Consider the following 21,445-nt stretch of genomic DNA (forward strand, 5'->3'; position numbering starts at 1 on the left):
CTGAGCTGCTGTTAACCTGCGATTTCTGAGGCTGGAGACTCGGATAAACTTATCCTCAGAAGCAGAGGTGACTCTTGGTCTTCCTTTCCTGGGGCGGTCCTCATGTGAGCCAGTTTCTTTGTAGCGCTTGATGGTTTTTACAACTGCACTTGGGGACACTTTTGAAGTTTTCCCAATTTTTCGCACTGACTGACCTTCATTTCTTAACCACTTCGCGCCAGAGCCTGTTTTTGCCTTCGTGACCGGGCCAATTTTTTCAATTCTGACCACTGTCACTTTATGAAGTAATTACTCTGGAACGCTTCAACGTATTCCCCTGATTCTGAGATTGTTTTTTCGTGATATATTGTACTTCATGATAGTGGTAAAATTTCTTCGATATAACTTGTGTTTATTTGTGAAAAAATCGGAAATTTGGCGAAAATTTTGAAAATTTTGCAATTTTCAAACTTTGAATTTTCATGCCCTTAAATCAGAGAGATATGTCACACAAAATAGTTAATAAATAACATTTCCCACATGTCTACTTTACATCAGCACAATTTTGGAACCAAAATTTTTTTTTGTTAGGGAGCTATAAGGGTTAAAAGTTGACCAGCGATTTCTCATTTTTCCAACAAAATTTACAAAAACATTTTTTTAGGGACCACATCATATTTGAAGTCACTTTGAGGGGTCTTTATGGCAGAAAATACCCAAAAGTGACACCATTCTAAAAACTGCACCCCTCAAGGTGCTCAAAACCACATTCAAGAACTTTATTAACCCTTCAGGTGCTTCACAGGAATTTTTGGAATGTGGAAAAAAAAAATTAACATTTAACTTTTTTCACAAAAATGTTACTTTAGACCCAATTTTTTTTATTTTCACAGGGGTAACATGAAAAAATGGACCCCAAATTTTTTTGTGCAATTTCTCTTGAGCGTGCTGATACCCCATATGTGAGGGAAAACCACTGTTTGGGCGCACGGCAGGGTTCGGAAGGGAAGGAGCGCCATTAGACTTTTTGAATGTTAAATTTCTCTGAATAATTTTGCAGACGCTATGTTGTGTTTGGAGAGCTCCTGATGTGCCTAAACAGTGGAAACCCCCCACAAGTGACAAAATTTTGAAAACTAGACCCCTTAGGGAACTTATCTAGATGTGTGGTGAGCACCTTGAACCCCAAGGTGCTTCACAGAAGTTTATAATATTGAGCTGTAAAAATAAAATTTTCACATTTTTCCCACAAAACCGTTTTTCATCCCTTAATTTTGCATTATCATAAGGGTAATAGGATAAATTGTACCATGAAATTTGTTATGCAATTTCTCCTGAACACGCTGATACCCCATATGTGGAGGCAAATTACTGTTTGGGCACATGGCAGGGTTTGAAAGGGAAGGAGCGCCATTTGACTTTTTGAATGTAAAATTTGTTTGAATAATTAGCGGACGCCATGTCACATTTGGGGAGCCCCTAATGTGCCTAAACAGTGGAAACCCCCCACAAGTGCCACCATTTTGGAAACTAGACCCCTTAGGGAACTTATCTAGATGTGAGGTGAGCACCTTGCACCCCCAGCTGCTTCACAGAAGTTTATAATATTGAGCCGTAAAAATAAAATTTTCACATTTTTCCCTCAAAAAATGTTTTTCATTCCCTAATTTTGTATTATCATAAGGGTAACAGGATAAATTGCACCATGAAATTTGTTGTGCAATTTCTCCTGAACACGCCGATACCCCATATGTGGAGGCAAATTACTGTTTGGGCACATGGCAGGGTTTGAAAGGGAAGGAGCGCCATTTGACTTTTTGAATGTAAAATTTGTTTGAATAATTAGCGGACGCCATGTCACATTTGGGGAGCCCCTAATGTGCCTAAACAGTGGTAACCCCCTACAAGTGCCACCATTTTGGAAACTATACCCCTTAGGGAACTTATCTAGATGTGTGGTGAGCACCTTGCACCCCCAGCTGCTTCACAGAAGTTTATAACATTGAGCCGTAAAAATAAAATTTTCGCTTTTTTCACATAAAAAATGTTTTCCTTTCCCTAATTTTGTACTATCATAAGGGTAACAGGATAAATTGCACCATGAAATTTGTTGTACAATTTCTCCTGAGTACGCCGATACCCCATATGTGGGGGAAAACCACTGCTTTGGTGTACGGCAGGGTTCGGAAGAGAAAGAAGCGCTATGTTGGCTGGGATAGGCAGCAGACACCATGTCACATTTGAAGAGTCGCTGACATGCCGAAACAGCAGAAACCCCCACAAGTGACCCCATTTTGTAAACTACACCTCTCAAGGAATTCATCTAGGGAAGTAGTGAGTATTTTTTAATTTTTAAATTTATACCATTGGGCAGTGAAAAAAGCATAATTATATTTTTACCACAAAAAAATGTTTTACCCTCAGATTTTACATTTTCACACAGGGCAATGGGTAAAAATGGTGCCGAAATGCGTCACACAATTTCTTCTAAAAGTGTTAATACCCCATATGTGGCTGTATCGTACCGCTCAGCCATACGGCGAGATCTGGGAGGGACGGAGCGCTATTTGACAATTGGAGAACAAATTATTGTAGAATAGGCATTTGGATTTGGGAGCACAAAATTTTCTGAATTTCTTTTGGGGGGCAAGGACCATTTTGCTTTTCCAGAGCCTTTCTGCTACCAGTAACTTGGAAGTCCCTTATATTTTTAACAGATGATGGACCTGAGTGGGGACTTGCTTTTTTTGAGGACTGAGTTGAAGCTTTTATTGGGAACATTTTACGTAACATTTATCCGGCGCTCGAGGCTGAGCACTTACATCGGGGTTTCCATCTAAATTTCCAAGTGATGTAATTCAGATGAAACCCCTGCGGGATCCATTCACTGTAATGAGGCAGCAGAGTTACTCTGGACTCCGTCTGGCCTCTGTTTAGTGGTGTCCTTTTTTTCAGAAGTGCACAAAACTGTGGCCAACCGCACTTTTATGCACGCCTAAAACAAATGACACCGTGGGATCACAGTCCAGATGGCATCCACAGTGGCCTATATCTGCCTCATTACAGGGAATCTTCCGTCATGGGTTCTGGCTGAATCACGTATTTCAGAGATTTACACGGAAACTCTGGTGTAAGTGCTCAGCGCAGAGCACAGGATAAATGTGAGCAGAGCCTTACTGGGATCTTTGGGAGACATAATAAATAAATCAGTAGCAGGTGAATAATATTTGTTTTATTTATTTTTTATGCCATTCCTAGTGTGATATAACTGATTAGATTACTTTATTCTTCGGGTCGGTGCAATTACAGAGATACCAGATTTATATCGGGTTTTTATGACTGACAGCTGTCACACACTAAAATATGCTTTTTTTGCAAAATCTAGTTTTTGCATCACCATATTTTGAGAGCTATAATTTTTCCATATTTCGGCCGATAGAGTCATGTGACGGCTTGTTTTTTGCGGGACGAGTTGACATTTTTATTGGAACCATTTTTGGGTACGTGACATTTTTTGATCGCTTTCTATTCCGTTTTTTGGGAGGTAAAGTTAACAAAAACAAACACTTCAGGAATTGTTTTTTGAGGTTTTTTTTATGCCGTTCTGCGTGTGGTAAAAGTGATCAGGCAGCGTTATTCTTCGGGTCAGTACGTTTACAGCGATACTACACTTACTGTATTTTTTTTATGTTTTGGCGCTTTTACACAATAAAACAATTTTATAGAAAAAAAAATATTTTTTTTGCATTGCTTTATTCTGAGCGCTATAACTTTTTTATTTTTAGGCTGATGGAGCTGTATGGCGGCTTTTTTTTGCGGAACAAGATGAAGTTTTCAGTGGTACCATTTTTATTTCTATTCTGCTTTTTGATCGCATTTTTTTCCACTTTTTGTTTGGCGATATGATGAAAAAGCATATTTTTTTGCTCCGTTTTTTATTTATTTTTATTACGTTGTGCACAGAAGGAGTTAATTAGTGTAACAGTTTTATTGCTCGGGTTGTTTCGGACGCGGCGATACCAAATATGTGTACTTTTTTTGGTTTTGTAATAATATACGGATTTATTGGTTTAATATTTTATTTATTTATTTTTATTTATTTTGTGATTTTTTTTAATAGTTTAAAAACTTTTTTTTTACTTTTTTTTACATTTTTACTTAGTCCCTGTATGGGACATTAATTTTTATTTTTCTGATCACTGATCTCATGTAATGTAATAGACATATATTACATTACATGAGATCTTCACTGACTGTTTCAGTCAGTTTCCTGTCTGGCATCAGCTACATACAGGCTGAAGCCAGACAGGAAGGACACCATATATGGCAGAGCTGGAGGCGGTCATGTGACCTCCAGCTGCCATAGCAACCCCAGGTCCTCAAACGAAACGGAGGTCTTCGGAGGTAAGTAAGACGACCCCCTCTCTTCCTGCTGTCTCCTATATGCCGCGATCACTATAGATCGCAGCATATAGAAGACAGCAAAGGGTTAACATCACTGGGACCTGATCTAATCAGGTCCCGATGATGTACCCTGTCAGAGCTAACGCTCTGCACCGGAATTGCAGTGCTTGCAGGACCCTGGGGGTCCTGAGCACTGCGAGACCACCCACCGTTTTTAAACGTCGGCGCTGCACAGAGCCCAGGCAGCGCGGACGTTTATCTACAGTGGGCGGTCGGGAACCGGTTAAAGTAATGATGGCCACTCGTTTTTCTTTACAGCTGCTTTTTTCTTGCCATAATACAAATTCTAGCAGTCTATTCAGTAGGACTATCAGCTGTGTATCCACCAGACTTCTGCACAACACAACTGATGGTCCCAACCCCATTTATATGGCAAGAAATCCCACTTATTAAACCTGACAGGGCACACCTGTGAAGTGAAAACCATTTCCGGTGACTACCTCTTGAAGCTCATCAAGAGAATGCCAAGAGTGTGCAAAGCTGTCATCAAAGCAAAAGGTGGCTACTTTGAAGAACCTAGAATATAAGACATATTTTCAGTTGTTTCACACTTTTCAGTTAAGTATATAATTCCACATGTGTTAATTCATAGTTTTGATGCCTTCAGTGTGAATGTACAATTTTCATAGTCATGAAAATACAGAAAAATCTTTAAATGAGAAGGTGTGTCCAAACTTTTGGTCTGTACTGTATATATTTGGGTCATTGGAGCTGTGTGAACAGCTAGTGTTTATCATTTTTGGATGGATTTTTTGGTTGCTTTTTATTCATTTTTTGAGGAAACTAAGGCTATGTGCCCACGATGCAGAAATGCTGCATATTTTTTCTGCATCTCCCTGGCAGGAAAAACGCATGCGGATTGTACATGCGGTTTTTACATGTGTTTTTCCCGCCAGGTAGAAGCGTTTGTCAAGCGTTCTTCACATGCATTTCCGCATGCGGGTTATCAAGCGCTTTTCCAAGCGATTTTAGCATCACTTGGAAAGTGCTTGACAACTTGGTCACACTATATAAATCCATGCAACCGGCATGGATTTATATAGTGTGACCAAGAAATAGTTAAAAAAAAAGAATAAAAATGGTAAAAAATAAAGATTATACTTACCTTCCGATGTCCCCTGGTATTATCTCCGCTCCGTCCGGTCTCCCCGGTGTCTCGCGGTGGTGTTTAAGGACCTGCGGTGACGTCATTGAGTCATGTGACAGGTCACGCGACCGCCGACGTCAGCGGTCGCGTGACGTGTGACATGACTCAATGACGTCATGTCAGGTCCTTCACACCACCGCGAGCCGTACAAGAGACCGGACGCATCACTAAGGAGGCCGGGGACATCAGAAGGTAAGTATAATATTTATTTTTTATTTTAAATTCTTTTTTTTACAGTTTCTATGGTACCCAGGTCTGGAGGAGAGTCTCCTCTCCTCCAGACCTGGGTACCATCCGCACATTGAATCGTGTGATATCCGCATGTACAGATGCAGTGATGCGGATGTCACGCGGTCCAATGCAAGTCAATGGCGGCGATTACGCTGCGTGTCCGCAAAATTAATAGACATGCTGCGGATTTTTCCGCTATGATAATCCGCAGCGAAAATTTCCGCAGCATGTGCACAACACATGCGGATTATCATTGGGGACCATGGGGCACGTATTACCAAGAGTTTTTTAACAGTTTTCGCTGCGGAAATTCCGCAGCAAAAACGCTTGAAAAACGTATAGTGGGCACGCAGCCTAAAAGAGAACAGTCACTGCTCTGGAAAGCGTCTGGGTTTGTGGTTGGTGCTGACCAAAAAGTTGATGGTCAACAAATGAAGAAATTGTCAGACTCAATGGATGGAAGATTTATGACTATTATTGATGAGAATGATGGCTATGTTATCATTGGGGACCATGGGGAACGTATTACCAAGCGTTTTTTAAGCGTTTTCGCTGCGGAAATTCCGCTGCAAAAACGCTTGAAAAACGCATAGTGGGCACACAGTCTTAAACCAGGAATTCTGACTTTGTTTTTTTTAATATTTTATGACAGGTAAAGTGACCTGCTAGTTTATATTTTGTGTCATTACGGATGCGAGGATACCAGTTATGTATACTTTTCTTTTTTAATTTTTTTTTCAATTATACAGGTAAAAAAAGGGCAATTTACTTTTTTTTTTTATAGATTTTTATTTTTTTAACGTTTTTACTTTACAAATATATTAGGCTGGAAAACTTGGATTCTTTTGTTAGGTCATGGTTTTGTGAAGTGGTGGAGATGGAGGATAAAGAGCCTCCTCCCTCTGTTAATCATCTAAATATTGCAATCACTGTTAATAGATGCAGCTAAGAGGTTACACAATCATAATCAATGCTGACTTCTGAGCCCACGCGAGGAATGTAATAGTATGTCATGGGTTGAGAAGGAGTTAAGATGGTTCAGGAGAACTAATAGAGTATCGTAATCCGGTGTACACAATATATATACAGTACAGACCAAAAGTTTGGACACACCTTCTCATTTAAAGATTTTTCTGTATTTTCATGACTATGAAAATTGTACATTCACACTGAAGGCATCAAAACTATGAATTACCACATGTGGAATTATATACTTAACAAAAAAGTGTGAAACAACGGAAAATATGTCTTATATTCTAGGTTCTTCAAAGTAGCCACCTTTTGCTTTAATGACGGCTTTGCACACTCTTGGCATTCTCTTGATGAGCTTCAAGAGGTAGTCACCGGAAATGGTCTTCCAACAATCTTGAAGGAGTTCCCAGAGATGCTTAGCACTTGTTGGCCCTTTTGCCTTCACTCTGCGGTCCAGCTTACCCCAAACCATCTCGATTGGGTTCAGGTCTGGTGACTGTGGAGGCCAGGTCATCTGGCGTAGCACCCCATCACTCTCCTTCTTGGTCAAATAGCCCTTACACAGCCTGGAGGCGTGTTTGGGGTCATTGTCCTGTTGAAATATAAATGATGGTCCAACTAAACGCAAACCGGATGGAATAGCATGCCGCTGCAAGATGCTGTGGTAGCCATGCTAGTTCAGTATGACTTCAATTTTGAATAAATCCCCAACAGTGTCACCAGCAAAGCACCCCCACACCATCACACCTCCTCCTCCATGCTTCACGGTGGGAACCAGGCATGTAGAGTCCATCCGTTCACCTTTTCTGCGTCGCACAAAGACACAGTGGTTGGAACCAAAGATCTCAAATTTGGACTCATCAGACCAAAGCACAGATTTCTACTGGTCTAATGTCCATTCCTTGTGTTCTTTAGCCCAAACAAGTCTCTTCTGCTTGTTGCCTGTCCTTAGCAGTGGTTTCCTAGCAGCTATTTTACCATGAAGGCCTGCTGCACAAAGTCTCCTTTTAACAGTTGTTGTAGAGATGTGTCTGCTGCTAGAACTCTGTGTGGCATTAACCTGGTCTCTAATCTGAGCTGCTGTTAACCTGCGATTTCTGAGGCTGGAGACTCGGATAAACTTATCCTCAGAAGCAGAGGTGACTCTTGGTCTTCCTTTCCTGGGGCGGTCCTCATGTGAGCCAGTTTCTTTGTAGGGCTTGATGGTTTTTGCAACTGCACTTGGGGACACTTTCAAAGTTTTCCCAATTTTTCGGACTGACTGACCTTCATTTCTCAAAGTAATGATGGCCACTCGTTTTTCTTTACTTAGCTACTTCTTTCTTGCCATAATACAAATTCTAACAGTCTATTCAGTAGGACTATCAGCTGTGTATCCACCTGACTTCTGCACAACACAACTGATGGTCCCAACCCCATTTATAAGGCAAGAAATCCCACTTATTAAACCTGACAGGGCACACCTGTGAAGTGAAAACCATTTCCGGTGACTACCTCTTGAAGCTCATCAAGAGAATGCAAGAGTGTGCAAAGCAGTCATCAAAGCAAAAGGTGGCTACTTTGAAGAACCTAGAATATAAGACATATTTTCAGTTGTTTCACACTTTTTTGTTAAGTCTATAATTCCACATGTGTTAATTCATAGTTTTGATGCCTTCAGTGTGAATGTACAATTTTCATAGTCATGAAAATACAGAAAAATCTTAAAATGAGAAGGTGTGTCCAAACTTTTGGTCTGTACTGTATATATTTGTCAGCCATATGGATTCTCAGTAGTCCTTCTGTTCTTTCAAAAGTGGTTCTGCAGTCAGTCCAAACTATTTCACTCCTTACGTTCAGGACTCTTTTTCTAGTGTTGAGCGAGCACCAAAATGCTTGGGTGCTCGGGCCGAGCTCATCATGATTCTCGGGTGCTCGACCCGAGCAATGAGCCCAATGTTAGTCTATGGGAGACCCGAGCATTTTTGCGGCGGCACCCCCAGCAGTCTGTAGAAAGCCTAAAAAGTGCCCAAAACGATAACGACAGTGCTCAAATGACATGGGGACACCATGGGCATCGCCCCAGGAAGCATTTCTGACCCCCAGGTCACTGCTGTCAACAACGTGGTCAGAGGTATTAAGCCACTCTTACGGACTCACAATAAAACGTTCAAAAATGAAACTGAAACTGCTTTCCTGTGAAATATGTTAAGGAAGTTCCTTTCCAGGGTAAAGACTTGTGTACACTGTGTGCAGAATTATTAGGCAAATGAGTGTTTTGATCACATGATACTTTTTATACATGTTGTCCTACTCCAAGCTGCATATTCTTGAGAGCCAACTACCAATTAAGTAAATCTGGGGATGTGCATCTCTGTAATGAGGAGGGGTGTTGACTAATGACATCAACACCCTACATAAGGTGTGCTTAATTATTAGGCAACTTCCTTTCCTTTGGCAAAATGGGTCAGAAGAGAGATTTGACGGGCTATGAAAAGTCCAAAATTGTGAGATGTCCTGCAGAGGGATGCAGGAGTCTTGAAATTTCCAAACTTTTGAAGCGTGATCACCGAACAATCAAGCGTTTCATGGCAAATAGCCAACAGGGTCGCAAGAAGCGTGTTGGCCAAACAATGTGCAAAATAACTGCCCATGAATTGAGGAAAATCAAGCGTGAAGCTGCCAAGATGCCATTCGCCACCAGTTTTGCCATATTTCAGAGCTGCAACGTTACTGGAGTATCAAAAAGCACAAGGTGTGTGATACTCAGGGACATGGCCAAGGTAAGGAAGGCTGAAAAAAGACCAACAAGAAACATAAGATAAAACGTCAAGAATGGGCCAAGAAATATCTTAAGACTGATTTTTCAAAGGTTTTATGGACTGATGAAATGAGAGTGACTCTTGATGGGCCAGAGGCTGGATCAGTAAAGGGCAGAGAGCTCCACTCCGACTCAGACGCCAGCAAGGTGGAGGTGGGGTACTGGTATGGGCTGGTATCATCAAAAATGAACTTGTGGAACCTTTTCGGGTTGAGGATGGAGTGAAGCTCAACTCCCAGACCTACTGCCAGTTTCTGGAAGACAACTTCTTCAAGCAGTGGTACAGGAAGAAGTCAGTATCGTTCAAGAAAAACATGATTTTCATGCAGGACAATGCTCCATCACATGCATCCAACTACTCCTCAGCGTGGCTGGCCAGTAAAGGTCTAAAAGAAGAAAAAATAATGACATGCCCCCCTTGTTCACCTGATCTGAACCCCATAGAGAACCTATGGTCCATCATAAAATGTGAGATCTACAGGGAGGGAAAACAGTACACCTCTCGGAACAGCGTCTGTGAGGCTGTGGTGGCTGCTGCACACAATGTTGATCGAAAACAGATCAAGCAACTGACAGAATCTATGGATGGAAGGCTGTTGAGTGTCATCATAAAGAAAGGTGGCTATATTGATCACTAATTTTTTTGTTTTTGCATATCAGAAATGTTTATTTCTAAATTTTGTGCACTGATATTGGTTTACCTGGTGAAAATAAACAAGTGAGATGGGATTATATTTGGTTTTTATTAAGTTGCCTAATAATTCTGCACAGTAATAGTTACCTGCACAAACAGATATCCTCCTAAGATAGCCAAATAAAACAATTGAAGCAGAAACCATCCAAAACCTGACAAATTCAATGGACGAGAGAGTTCAGAAGCTCCTTTCGGACAAGGGGTCCTATGTGCAAATGTGACATCACCTAAAATCAAGTTTTGATTTGAAAACTGTTTGATTTCAGTGTGTAATAACCTGCTAATGCTTATAATTTCAAAAATAACCATTTTTTTGTTCTTTATTAAAATGAAAAGGTTGAAAACTCTGCTGTGCATAATAATTTGGAACATGCATTTTGAGTGCAGTTTGAGTGTTTTATTTTTTTTTAAATATACTGTTATCATAGGCAGTTTGTACAAAAACCTTTCAATTGTACTCTAATAGTTATTTGACTGGAAAATTACAATGACTGCAATTCATATAGGTAATTTGGGAAAATCTGAGAAAATATTATTTGCATAATAATTTGGAACACAGTGTATGGGAGACCCGAGCATTTTTGCGGCGGCATCCCCGGCTGTCTGTAGAAAGCCTAAAAAGTGCCCAAAACGATAGTGACAGTGCTCAAATGACATGGGGACAGCATGGGCATCGCCCCAGGAAGCATTTCTGATCCCCAGGTCACTGCTGTCAACAACGTGGTCTGAGGTATTAAGCCACTTTTACGGGCTCACAATAAAACGTTCAAAAACGAAACTGAAACGGTTTTCCTGTGAAATATGTTAAGGAACTTCCTTTCCAGGGTAAAGACTTGTGTATAAGGTAAAATAAATAACCAAAAACAAAAATACTCCTCCACACCTTGGGCTATGTTCACAAGTAGCATTTTTTATGCGTTTTTGCACTTTTGTATTGCTTTCAACCGTGACAAATGCATTCACATTTTACAACCTTATCTGGCCATGTGCTGTGTGACACATGCATACAGTGCTGAAAAGACATGGGAACAGCATGGGGAAGACCCCTGGAAGCATCTCTGACACCCAGGTCTCTGCCTTAAAGTGTGCCCATCAGAAGTCATCCTTGCCGCATCAGAAGATGCAGACTTGCAACTATCCCCGTGCAAGTCCTTGTCCCAGGGCAGAGTTCATTTGTACCTCCCCCATTCCTTGCAATGCAAGCACAAGTATGCAGCCTGCCACCCACCCACCCCCAGGCTGCAATACCATACTGCTTGCTTGCACTTGAAATTGGGCCTTTTAGGCATGTGGAGGTGGAATTTGGCCACCACGTCATGCCTGCGTCGGCGGCCTGGTATCCATACTCAGTCCCCAGCCGCCCGGCGGCCGGGTGTCCACAATTGGTCCCCAGCCGCCCCGCGGCCGGGTGTCCATAAACGGTCCCCAGCCGCCCCTATTTGAAGGGCAGCCTAACCACAAACACGTGAACAAGTGAATGTGGCCAGGGAGGGTCCATCTCACTGACGCCTTCACACTGGGTTAATATTGTGGAAGCCGGGACACAGTTGGACACTGGGATGCAACACCTCCTCCAGACATAGAGGATTGCGGGTCCTGGGTCAATCAGGCTTCAACACAAAATTCAGAAGGTAGACAGCAGCAGTGGTCGGCCTCCTACACAATGAGTAAATTATTCATGATCATGAGGCCATCCATCTCCTTAGCTTTCTGTTCCTTGGAATGCAAGCGCATGTATGTAGTAGTGGCTAGGCCTGAGGTGGTCAGCGTTTTGGCGCATATCCTACCTCCTCCGAGGATTGCTGGATGTTTTCCTGCTACTATCCCAGTTCTATGACTCCCGTTAAAACAAAGCTTCAGGTGATGAATGATGGATGAGGTGGTGGCCAAGGAGAAAGAGCAGGAGGAACAGGGACCATTCACATCAATATCAGGCCAGTCAACCACACATGTCTTGTAGGATATGTTTCTATACCAAAAGGAGCGGTTCGGCTACACAGTTATAGGGCATACAGTGAGTGCAATGCATACCAAAAATTTCGAGGCACTCCAATGCCCCTTGGAAGTGACATGGAGGTCAGAGGGCCTTAACTAAACCTTTTTTTCCAATTATCACAACTGGGTCTCCTGTACACTGTTGGCCTAAGCAGTGAATGGAAGGCTTTCCAAAAATTATGAGGAACTGCAATGCCCCTTGAAACAGACGTGGATTACAGCGTACTAAAAACCTTCTACCAATTATTGGGGAGTAGGTCTCCCTTAGTGTTCGCCTATGCATTGAAAAGCAAAAGCTGACTAAAATTAGGAGGAAATGCAATGCCCGTTGGAAGAGTCGTGGAGGTTAGAGTTAATTGGAAGAGCTGTGGAGTTCAGAGTGGTTTAGCAAGACGGTTTCAATGCCCCTTGGAAGAGTGGTGGAGGTCACAGTAGCTTAACAAGTTGGTTTTAATGCCCTTTGGAAGAGTGGTGGAGGTCGCAGTAGCTTAACAAGACGGTTTTAATGCCCCTTGGAAGAGTGGTGGAGGTCATAGTGGTTTAACAAGACGGTTTTAATGCCCCTTGGAAGAGACGTGGAGGTCAGAGTGGTTTAACAAGACGGTTTTAATGCCCCTTGGAAGAGTGGTGGAGGTCACAGAAGCTTAACAAGACAGTTTTAATGCCCCTTGGAAGAGACGTGGAGGTCAGCGTAGTTTAACAAGACGTTTTAATGCCCCTTGGAAGAGACGTGGAGTGCAGAGTAGCTTAACAAGACGGTTTTAATGCCCCTTGGAAGAATGGTGGAGGTCGCAGTAGCTTAACAAGACGGTTTTAATGCCCCTTGGAAGAGACGTGGAGGTCATAGTAGTTTAACAAGACGGTTTTAATGCCCCTTGGAAGAGACATGGAGTTCAGAGTAGCTTAACAAGACGGTTTTAATGCCCCTTGGAAGAGTGGTGGAGGTCACAGTAGCTTAACAAGACAGTTTTGATGCCCCTTGGAAGAGATGTGGAGGTCAGCGTGGTTTAACAAGACGGTTTTAATGCCCCTTGAAAGAGATGTGGAGTTCAGAGTAGCTTAACAAGACGGTTTTAATGCCCCTTGGAAGAGACGTGGAGGTCATAGTGGTTTAACTAGACGGTTTTAATGCCCCTTGGAAGAGTGGTGGAGGTCACAGAAGCTTAACAAGACAGTTTTAATGCCCCTTGGAAGAGACGTGGAGGTCAGCGTAGTTTAACAAGACGTTTTAATGCCCCTTGGAAGAGATGTGGAGGTCATAGTGGTTTAACAAGACAGTTTTAATGCCCCTTGGAAGAGACGTGGAGTTCAGAGTTGCTTAACAAGACAGTTTTAATACCCCTTGGAAGAGTGGTGGATGTCACAGTAGCTTAAGATGGTTTTAATGCCCCTTGGGAGAGTGCTGGAGGTCACAGTAGCTTAAGACGGTTTTAATGCACCTTGGAAGAGTGGTGGAGGTCGCAGTAGCTTAACAAGACGGTTTTAATGCCCCTTGGTAGAGATGTGGAGGTCAGAGTGGTTTAACAAGATGGTTTTAATGCCCCTTAGAAGATACGTGGAGTTCAGAGTAGCTTAACAAGACGGTTTTAATGCCCCTTGGAAGAGTGGTGGAGGTCGCAGTAGCTTAACAAGACGGTTTTAATGCCCCTTGGAAGAGACGTGGAGGTCATAGTGGTTTAACAAGACGGTTTTAATGCCCCTGGGAAGAGACGTGGAGTTTAGAGTAGCTTAACAAAACGCTTTTAATGCCCCTTGGAAGAGTGGTGGAGGTCACAGTAGCTTAAGACGGTTTTAATGCCCCTTGGAAGAGTGGTGGAGGTCACAGTAGCTTATGACTGTTTTAATGCCCCTTGGAAGAGTGATGGAGGTCGCAGTAGCTTAACAAGACGGTTTTAATGCCTCTTGGAAAAGACGTGGAGGTCTGAGTGGTTTAACAAGACGGTTTTAATGCCCCTTGGAAGAGACGTGGAGTTCAGAGTAGCTTAACAAAACGGTTTTAATGCCCCTTGGAAGATTGGTGGAGGTCACAGTAGCTTAAGATGGTTTTAATGCCCCTTGTAAGAGTGGTGGAGGTCGCAGTAGCTTAACAATACAGTTTTAATGCCCCTTTGAAGAGACGTGGAGGTCAGAGTGGTTTGACAAGACGGTTTTAATGCCCCTTGGAAGAGCCATGCAGTACAGCATATTACAAACATTATTCCCATTATTGGTGAGTGGGTCTCCGATAGTCTTTGCCTATGCCTTCCAAGCAAAAGCTGCCAAAAATTAGGACGGAGGAACTTGCAATGCTGGCAATATGGACCACGGTCACCCTGGTGGTATAGTGATGGTGGAGGCTAAGGAGAAGGAGCAAAAAACAGCCGAAATGAGGACGCGTATACCCATGTGTGGGTGTGAAGCGGTTCATGGGAATACACCTCCCGAAATAACACAGTGGATTTGACTTTATGTTACTCTGCTGTCATTTGGTGGTGATGAGAGGTCTGGCCCAATCCCGCCCTTGTTCATTTTGATAAGGGTCAGCTTGTCAGCATTGTCAGTTGACAGGCGAGTGCGCTTATCAGTTATAATTCCCCCAGCGGCACTAGAACACGCTCCGATAACACGCTAGCGGCAGGGCAGGCCAGGACCTCCAAGGCGTACAGAGCGAGTTCATTCCAAGTGTCCAGCTTGGATACCCAATAATTAAATGGCACAGAGGAATCACGGAGGACACTGGTACGGTCGGCAAGGTACTCTCTCACCATCTTTTGAAACTTTCCACTCCTTGTGAGAGTACCCCGCGCCTCAGGGCCTGTAAGCTGGGCGGGTCTCAGAAAACTGTCCCAGAATGTTGACAGTGTTCCCCTGCCTCTGCTGGATTGGAGTTGCGTCTCTCTCGCCTGTACGCCTTGGTTGGTCAACGAACTGTGACCTCTGCCACTAGCGTGTTCAGATGGGAATTTTTTTAACAGTTCTGCGGCAAGGGCCTTCTCGTACTGCCACATTTTTGTAGACCTCTCCACCTCAGGAATAAGAGAGTGAAAGTTCTCCTTGTAGCAGGGGTCTAAAAGTGTCACCAACCAGTAATGACTGTCACCAAATATTTTGACAACGCGAGGGTCACCATTAAGGCAGCGTAACATAAAGTCAGCCATGCGTGCCAGACTGGTAATGGGCAAGACTTCCGTGTCCTCACCAAGATGATGACTGACCATGCTCTCCTCCTTCTCCTCCCCCCTGTCCTCAGGCCACCCACGCTGAACCGACGGTATGACAGTTGTACAGATACTACCGTCTACAGCGCATGATAGCAGCTCCTGTTCTTCCTCCTCTTCCTCCTCCTCTCCCTCATTGTCCCCCAATGCACGTTGGGATGAGATGAGGCTGGGCTGTGTGTAATCGCCCATTACGGCTTCTTGATACATATCATACTCTGGCTGCAATGCCTCCTCTTTAATTCTCTGCAGAGAGCGTTGCAAAAGACAGACAAGTGGGATGCTGACGCTAATGATGGCGTCATCGCCACTCATCATCTTGGTGGACTCCTCAAAGTTTGTCAGGATGGTACATATGTCAGACATCCAGGTCCACTCCTGAGGTCTTATGTGTGGAGTCTGACCTGAATATCGACGGCCTTGTTGCAGCTGGTACTCCACAACTGCTCTCTTCTGCTCACAAATCCTTTGCAACATGTGGAGGGTAGAGTTCCAACGTGTGGGGACATCACACACCAGTCGGTGTGCCGGAAGCTGCAAACGCTGCTGCAAAACAGCAAGGGCTGCGGAAGCTGTAGCCGACTTCCGAAAATGAGCTGACAGGCGGCGTACTTTGACAAGCAGATCTGGCAACTCAGGGTACGATTTAAGAAACCGCTGAACCACGAGGTTAAGCACATGAGTCAGGCATGGTACGTGTGTGATCTCGCCTCACCTCAGAGCCGCCACCAGGTTACGGCCATTGTCACACACGACCATGCCTGGATGTTGGTTCCTTTGTCTCAGCCACAGATCTACCTGCTCTTTCACAGCTGTCCACAACTCACAAGCAGTGTGAGGTTTATCACCTAAGCTTATGAGTCTCAGCACAGCCTGTTGCCGCTTGGCGGAGGCAGTACTGCAATGCTTCCAGCTTGTAACTGATGTGGTGATATCTGAGATGGAGGCTGAACATGAGGAGGAGGAGGAGGATGATGCTCAGAAGCTGTACACTGTGGGGGCAACTCTGACTGACATAGGACCCGCAAACCTCGGTGTGGGGAGGATGTGTTCCGTCCCAAGGTCCGACTGGGTCCTGGCTTCCACTATGTTTACCCAGTGTGCCGTCAGGGAGATGTACCGTCCCTGGCCACAAGCACTTGTCCACGTGTCCGTTGTCAGGTGGACTCTCCCAGTAACTGCGTTGTTGAGTGCACGGCAGATGTTTTGGGACACGTGCTTGTATAGTGCGGGGATGGCACACCGGGCAAAATAGTGTCGGCTGGGGACCGAGTACCGAGGGACGACCACCGCCATAAGGTTGCGGAAGAATTCCGTCTCCACCAGCCTAAATGGCAGCAATTCCAGCGCAAGCAGTCGTGAAATGTGCAAATTTAGGACTGTGGCCTGTAGGGCGTTGGCTGCGAATTTGCGCTTTCGTTTAAAGCTCTGGGATATGGACAATTGAACGCTGCGGTGGGACGTGGACGTTGATGCTGTTTCTTGAGAAACTGCCATAACAAGTGAAGACTGAGAGGAGGGGGCATCTTTGCATACAGTATGGACAGGGCATTGCCTTGCACGCACAACAGGGGGTTCTATTACACGCACAACAGTGGAAGAAGCAGTGGTGACACCCACTGACACTGGTCGTGGACCCTGGGGTTCGCCCCACAAAGTCGGGTGCTTTGCTGTCATGTGCCTGATCATGCTGGTGGTGGTCAGGCTGGTAGTTTTGTCACCCCTGCTGATGCTGGCATGGTAGGTGGTACAAATGGCCTTTTTGGGGTTATCAGCAGAGTCTTTAAAAAAATTCCAGACTCTGGAAGACCTACTGGTTGTACTGGCAACGGCCCTCGTGTTGGTGTTACGGGGAACTGTTGCCCGCCTTCTGTGTGCGGCCACCACACTGCTTCTTCCTGCCTGTTGGGGTACTCTGCCTCCCTCCCCCTGTGTGCTGCTCGCCTCGCTCTGCATGTCCTCCTGCCACGTTGGGTCAGTTACTAGATCATCCACCACCTCCTCCTCTTCCACTTGCGCACCACGATCCTCCTCCTCACTTCGTGGCAATTGTGTCTCGTCATCATTCACCTCTTGTGACAAATTGCCAGCGTCGACTTCCTGTGGCCGTGGCTGTTCAAATATTTGGGCATCGCTACATGAGATCTCCTCTTCCACCATTTCAAGCGGAGCAAGTGAGGGGCACAAATATGGAAATGGACCAGTGAACAGCTCTTCAGAGTGTCCAAGTGTGGGATCAGTTGCTGTCTGATGACACTCGGCATGGTGGGAGGAAGGAGCATTAGGGTGAGGAGGAGTATTCGGTCGAGACTCACGGCTACTAAAACTTGACCGTGTGGAAGACAGACCGGAGGTGGTGGTGCCCAGGTTACTGGAAGTATTATCTGCTATCCAATTAATAACCTGTTCACACTGATCAGTTCACAATACTGGTGTTGTAGTGTGCTTCCCTAGTAATTCGGTCAAGAAGTGGGAGCGAGAAGATGTGGCTGCTGGTTGTGGCACATTTTCACCTTGGCCACGGCTCCGTCCTCTACACGCATCATCACCAGAACGTCCAGCTCCACGTCTCTTGCCACGCGCCTTGTCCATTGTAAAGGAAGTAAAATAGCTTACACTCGCACTATCAATGGAAAAAGGGTAATAAAAAGGAGATTAGAACCGTGGAAGAGGAAAACCACAGTTCTATTTCTCTGGCCTACACCAGAATCTTTTAAACAGATATATTTGTGTCTGAACACTGAGCGAGACACTCAATTTTTTTATTTTTTATGTAAAAAAGGCAAAAAGGTGGATAATACAGAGATTTGAACCGTGGAACTGCAAAACCATAGTTATAGTTATGTGGCCTACACCAGACTCTTTTAAACAGATATATTTGTGTCTGAACAGTCAGGGAGACACTATTACAGTTTTTTTTAAGGAAAAAATGCCAAAAGCAGGATAATACAGAGATTTGACCCGTGGAACTGCAAAACCACAGTTCTAGTTATCTGGCCTACACCAGACTCTTTTAAACAGATATATTGGTGTCTGAACAGTCACAGACACACTCAATTTTTTTTTTTGGGGGGGAATACCAAAAGGTTAATAAGACGTGTATTTGTACAGTCTGACTAAGGGAAAAAAAAATACAGGATTTAGATGAAAAAAAAAAGGATTTTTCCTGGCCCCTGAGACCGGGGGATAAGTCTAGCAATTTGACCAGCAGGAGCACACAGGACTGTAATGCAGCGTTTGCTGGTATAACCACTGCGTCTCCTATACAGCCTGCCTGCCTGATATCTGGGATGGATATTAGTCCTGAGAAGGACTGTTTGTTTGATTTGGCAGCCTTTACAGATCCTACACTAACTATTTCACACTATATATCTCTCCCTAACTCAGCAGCGCTGTCCCTACACTGTCTGATCCCGGGCGACTGTGTCCAAGATGGCGGCGCTTGGTTTTAAATACTCGAGGTGACGCTGTGCGGCCAGCCAATCACTGTAATGCCCACAAACAACATGGCTGCGGCATTACAGTGACTGGCTGGCAATCCCTGCATGTTCATTGGCTCTGTAAAGAGCGCCAAACGTACAGGGCGGAGACCCGAGCTCCCGCCCGAGTAACCCGGAAATGCTCGGTGCTCCCCGAACATCCCGAGTAGTGAGATGCTCGGGCGAGTACCGAGCAGTGTCGAGCATGCTCACTCAATGCTACTCTTTTCTTTTATTAGACAATGGTCCTTTCCATCAGTGACCCCCCGAGGATGGAGCAGGACAGAGACCACATGGCGGCTCGGATATTAGACCTCACCCTGGAGATAATCTACTGGATCACTGGAGAGGTGAGAGCTTCACATCACATCACTCTGATCTCTAGTAATAAAGCTGGAAATGACGGGAAAGGTGAAGGATTCTCGGCCTCTGTGTAGTGATCGGCGTCTCCCCATACACAGGATCACACAGTAGTGAAGACGTCGTCTGGGGAGTGTGTGACCCCCCGTGTGTCAGGAGGGCGGAGCAGGACCCCCAGTGACATCACCGAGCCTCCACCTCATTCACTGATACATGAGCAGAAGATCCTAGAACTGACCACCAGGATCACTGAGCTGCTGAGTGGAGAGGTGAGCGCTGCCGGGAATGCTGGGACATTGTACAATAACGCCGGGGGAGGGGTCTGCTAATGACGGGTCATTGTGTGTGTCAGGTTCCTATAAGATGTCAGGACGTCACCGTGTATTTCTCCATGGAAGAGTGGGAGTATCTAGAAGGACACAAGGATCTGTACAAGGACGTCATGGTGGAGAATCACCCGTCCATCACATCTCCGGGTAAGAGGAGACCTTCCTGGGTTGTAGAGGAGAGAACAGGTCTGAGAGTCGTCTAGATTCCCCATCATCTGCTCATCACATATAGACAATGTATTCAGACACTGCGGTTATTTCCTATAGATGGATCCAGTCCGAGAAATCCCCCGGAGAGATGTCCCAGTCCTCTATATTCCCAGGATCGGCCAGAAAAGGAGGAAAATGTCCCCCGGGATCATCAGGTAGATGAGATGAGATTTCTGTAAATCCTCTGTAGATTGATTATTGTGAAATACTAGCAGGGGCAACTTTGTTTCTACAGCTTCGCAGGGGCTCTTTAGTTGACCGGATCCAGTGATTTCACCTGTTTTAGAGTTTTGATTACCAGATATATTGGAAAGAGCCTGTAAGTGATGTGCTCTTTGCCTGTAGAATGCAGCATAGTCCAGTGATGTAGGCAATTATTAATAAAAAAAAAATAAGATAGAAGATCCATTTGGGATCATGATTAAGACCATGAAAAAGGCTTTATGCCGAACCACGGAGGTCCGCTCCCTTATTGTGCCTAGTACTATTTTGATGGAGTATTTTAATCCCATATAATAAATGTGAAGTTTTACTTACCCGAGATTTAATTTTCCACATTGGATCTTTATTGTTTGCTGCTCGATTGTCTGAAGAGATACTATGACCCAGTCAATGCGAGACTTCCTGGACATTCAGATCCTGAGTACCCAAATTGGTGAGCTGACACACCCTACCTTTTCTCATGCCTATAATGTGGGATTATTTGCAGGAAAGTTCAGGTGGAATGACGCATGGACTCGAAAAACCCACAACAGTGTTAGAGACTGGTAAGAAACCTTTAACGATAATTATTTTTTATTAATTGAATCACTGATAGAAATTTCGGGAAAAATGTCTTCTTCCTGATTATTACTGTTATTATTGCTAATGAATTGTTTAGTGCCTCATATACAATCATGTTCCCTGGCACAATGTGATACAACATGGAGAGATACAATCACAAAGAACATTATAGTACAAATGCAGATTTACGGTGAAGATGGGCGGCACGGTGGCTCAGTGGTTAGCACTTGCAGCCTCGTAGCGCTGGGGTCCTGGGTTCAAATCCCACCAAGGACAACATCTGCAAGGAGTTTGTATGTTCTCCCCGTGTTTGTGTGGGTTTCCTCCCAGTTCTCCGGTTTCCTTCCACACTACAAAGACATACTGATAGGGAATATAGATTGTGAGCCCCAATGGGGACAGCGCCCATAATGTCTGTAAATTGTCTGAATTGTAAAGTGCTGTGGAATATGTTGGCGCTATATAAATAAAAAACATCATTATTATTACTATAAGATTTCATGACTGGTGGTATGTGGACATCATGGAGAGCATGTCATGTCTCTAGAGGGTCCTCGTGTAGTGAATTTGGAGGGACGGCAGATATGGTAGAATGCAGACGAAGAACAGGAAAGTCCAAGGAAAAAACTGTACTGAGCCTAGAGGTTGAATTCCTTCCAGTCATAAAATGATGGCGTATCTTAGAGAAGTGTTATCACTTTATGGGCTGGGAATACTAGTGTAATTTTTTAAAGGGTCTTAGTTGCTTACATAGCACCGATAACCATTAATTCCACAGCGCTTTACAGACATCATCACTGCTGTC

At 44.3% G+C, this 21,445-nt stretch overlaps 1 pseudogene; it reads left to right on the forward strand.

Annotated features, from left to right (window-relative positions):
* Positions 1 to 21,445, forward strand: part of LOC141258597 (uncharacterized) — a 157,819-nt pseudogene that overhangs the window by 74,347 nt on the left and 62,027 nt on the right.

Source organism: Phyllobates terribilis, unplaced genomic scaffold (genome assembly GCF_046119375.1).
Source record: "Phyllobates terribilis strain yellow unplaced genomic scaffold, ASM4611937v1 Scaffold_3__8_contigs__length_932513732, whole genome shotgun sequence".
Taxonomy (NCBI): domain Eukaryota; kingdom Metazoa; phylum Chordata; class Amphibia; order Anura; family Dendrobatidae; genus Phyllobates; species Phyllobates terribilis.